The sequence below is a fragment of the Tachypleus tridentatus genome, chromosome 10 (assembly GCF_004210375.1).
Source record: "Tachypleus tridentatus isolate NWPU-2018 chromosome 10, ASM421037v1, whole genome shotgun sequence".
NCBI classification, from domain to species: Eukaryota; Metazoa; Arthropoda; class Merostomata; order Xiphosura; family Limulidae; genus Tachypleus; species Tachypleus tridentatus.
Genome location: NC_134834.1, coordinates 178,436,768 through 178,440,909, shown reverse-complemented (window position 1 = coordinate 178,440,909; position 4,142 = coordinate 178,436,768).

Here is a 4,142-nt window from a genome sequence, read left to right as displayed (position 1 = left end):
GTGATGTTTGTTTGACAATAATAAAACAACTACGAAGGAGGCAATTATAATAAATCTACAGCATTTGTCAGATGTATTTATATAATGATATATAAATCGATTATTTCAACCCCCCACTAGTACAGTGGTATGTCTCCGGATTTACAACGCTAAAATCAGGGGTTCAATTTCCCTCGGTGGGCTCAGCCCGATGTGGCTTTGTTATAAGAAAACACGTGATTATTTTAATATTAAAAGATTTTTATTTTAAATAAGTATTATTTTGGTTTGACAGATATTAAGCTCTAAAGGATTTTATAATTTTGCCCTTTACACTAGTTTTTTTTAAAGGTTTCCCACTCTCTTTTTTTTTTAGTATTCTTTTTATTGATGGAAGACGCCAGATGGCGCTGGTAAAATGCTCCACTTTCAGTAGAAGTTTTCTTGCCAGGCTTTAGGTTCGGCAGAGTGGTAGATCAAGTGTCGTACTTCAGTTATCGGAGTCTCTGCTCCTAACTAAAATAATTCTACACCCACAGCCTCGGAGACATTCGAGATTAGAAATCTCTTTAATCAGTCACGTGTTTAGGTTTTTAGGAAAAAAGACATTAAACCATTTATTTAGTCACTGTCTTCAAGCTACACGTACACAGAAACGTCTTGTTAATTAGGGTGGTTTCACGTATTTCCATATAAAAGTAACGCATTGAAGAATTGGTCTAAATATACAGAGAAAGATCACTTCGATAATTAACAATATGAAATTTCACCAACTTTGTTAAACAAAGGGTTTCATTAAATCTACTATGTATTCGTGTTCTTAAAAAGATGTCAAAATAATGTTTTTTTGTTAAACCGTTTACAAGCTCAACATAGTGTGTTATCTGTTATCTTCTTTAACGCGTACTTTAATCATTATGTTTCATATACCATCGATTCTAAATACGAAACGCGCATATGTGGTCATTACTACCACAATGATTATTGACGGTAAGTTAATTTCTTCATTATAAAACATCTTGTAATACTTGCTGGAGATTAAATGTTAAGGTTTCTTATCGTATGAAGTTATATTAAAAGCATGGTAGCAATAAAATGTCCATTTCCCCAAATATTATACAGATCGACTTTTTTTCTTTTCTATTACTATTAAACAACAGTCTTAATTTGTCAGGATTATGCTAATTATAGTAACATTTTAAATGCACTAGTTTTTAAGTTGTTATTCATGTCTAATACTAATCTAAATTAAAAGTTTATTTTTAGCCACTTTATTTGTGGTAAATTGCAATTTGTTACTTTTATAGTTACACCAATAGGTGAGTGAGCGGAGTTTTGTACTAGGTAATTTCAGTTTTATTCATCCAGTGTTTCTCATCTAATAATAAAAAAAAAAGGTTTGAAATTACATTAATTTGTTTACATTCATAAATGAGCTCTATACAAGATTAATTCTTAGTATTGATTATATGCTGCTGAACGTTATGTATACAAAATACAAGGAAACGTAATACTATAATGCTTTGTTAAACGATTTTACCTTCAAATACATTACTTTTGGACACATTATCTCATCTCAAAACATATAGTGTCAATATGTTAGTTACAATTTTAAAATTATTTGGTATTAAACACAAAACTACACAAAGGGGTATCTGTGCTCTGCTCACCACGGGTATCGAAACCCGATTTTTAGTGGTGTGAATCCGCTATTGGGGGAGGATATGACTTCTGAAATAGGTGATTACTTATAAGTCTTCAGAACTGCTACGTTCATGTTTACATTTATCTAAATTTAACCCCATAATATAGAATTTCTGTTTAATTAAAGATATCTCGCAGGCAGCATTAATTAAAGATCTCATATATTTCCCAGTGACAGAGCGGTATGTTTACAGATTTACAACACTAGAATCCGGGTTTCGATACCCGTGGTGGGCAGAACACAGATAGTCCATTGTGTAGCTTTGAGCTTAACTTCCAACAAACAGAAAACAAAAATTTTCTTATTTTTGATGCTTATAATCAAACTTAACGTGGATGTCGAGCGTCAGACGAGATAAAACATGGTGGTAGATGAATTAATCAGACCTTTATTTTAATATGCCGTGACGCCACAAGTAGTTAAGTGAAAAAAGAAAAAGTACCTTTGGTCATGCCCTAGATTTGCCTCTTCTCTATCAGTTTACTAGGGTTAAACTTAATAACATCGTAGAATGAATCTCGAACACTAAAGAACAAATTGCTCTGGGCCTTCTTTTGATCAACCGTGGTTGTCGCACATTGCATGCTTTATCTATCGTAAGTTGGAAATGGAAAATCAGTTCCAGCCTGGAAGCTTCGTGACAAACGCAGATTAATAAGCCAGTTTCTAAAGTGCACTCGAAAACCAGGCTTAAAGTTGGGTCACCAACGGCTCTTCAAAACGCTTTGTTGACGAAGATGTCTAGCCTAAATGGATCGGATTGAAGAGTGGTTTGCAATTATACTGTGATTGAAATGGGAAGATTACGTTTTTTATTTCAACTGCTTATTCTTATCCATTTGTAAAGAGTTGTTCACTGTAAATTTGTGGCATCGTGCATGTCAACTACATTTTGCCACGTTTGTATAAAAAAATGACTATTTTGAACAGTCCTGTTAGACAGCCTTCAATAAAGTAATTTCTCGAAATAAAACTGAAACTCGTTATACCAGAATTAATGTTATATCAACTTCAGCCAAATGTCATCAACCATAAAAATACTAATAACAACAAAAATCACAACTGCTAAGCGTTTTATAATGCTGTACCGTAAATATTAATGTGTTTTTCTTATAGCAAAGCCACATCGGGCTATCTACTGAGCCCACCGAGGGGAATCGAACCCCTGATTTTAGCGTTGTAAATCTATAGACTTACCGCTACATTAGCGGGGGCGTAAATATTACTAAACAAATAAATTATCAGACTGTATGATCAGAGTCAGGGATTCAATAAACACAATAACTGTATCATATATGTTGCTTATCGTTCTAACGACAATATATATTGTATTTTTCACAAGCTGAAAACAAAATAACCCAGAGAAAAATAACAGAAGAAACCTGACATTTGTGATTATGAAATGCATAAATCGTGGATAATTCTGTAGTTTCAACAGAAACACGGTATTAAAACATTTTGGACCCTCGCAATGTGTCTACACCATGTTACATGATCGGTGATGTTCTATCCGACGATAGTGCATCTTGACATATTTTCAGTTAGAAAATGCTTCGTTGTAAAACTTTCATGTCGAAAGGACACTACTTATTCCTGTTTTCCTTTCATAATCCACCAAGTTTGCAAGGTCGAATATTTTACGTTTGAATGGGCAGTTACATACGTTTTCCAAAAGCAATATATTTTGGCCTCATTATACTATCTAAAAACTACCAATGTCAAATTTTAGTTCCGTTACATAATGTTCCATCCAAAATGATATTAAAACAATGCTAGAGCCTTACATAGTCTTTGCAGTCTAAGTCACATCATCATTATTATTATTTCTGACGATAGTACATTTTGACAGCATATTTTCCATTTTAAAAGGCTTCGTTGTAAGGTTGCCATGTTGAAAGCGCACCACTTCTCTTTGCTTTCTTTCCATAATCCATCTGGTTCGTAAGGTCGAGGACTTCCCAGTACTTATTTTTACATTTCGATCACGTTGTATCTACCGACTTTAACATGTCATTTTTATAGAATTGAATGAATGTCTCTTTCATTTTCCAGCTGTTTGAGGTATGTGAAGGTGTAATAAATATTAATATTATGACACATTAAATGGTGATCCTTCTTGATTACTTTGCACGAGTAACGTGAATGGATTATGTCACTAACCTTTGGTTCGTGAATTCTCACCTATTCAAGACGCCACACTTTGCTTATTGCAGTTAGGGCATGACTTCTTTGAGGTATCTTTCTAGATGGCCCTAATACCCGAAATTGATCCACATTCCATTTTTCCAATGCTGTTGAATACAGAGGATATTCTTGTGTTGGAAATTTTAAATACCAAATCTTTATTATTTGAGTGTGTGAATATTTTGCGTCTCAATGAAAAGTTACCTTTTCCAAAAGAAACATATTTTTGGCTGGTTCACACTATCTTTAAAAACACACACCAAAGTCAACATTT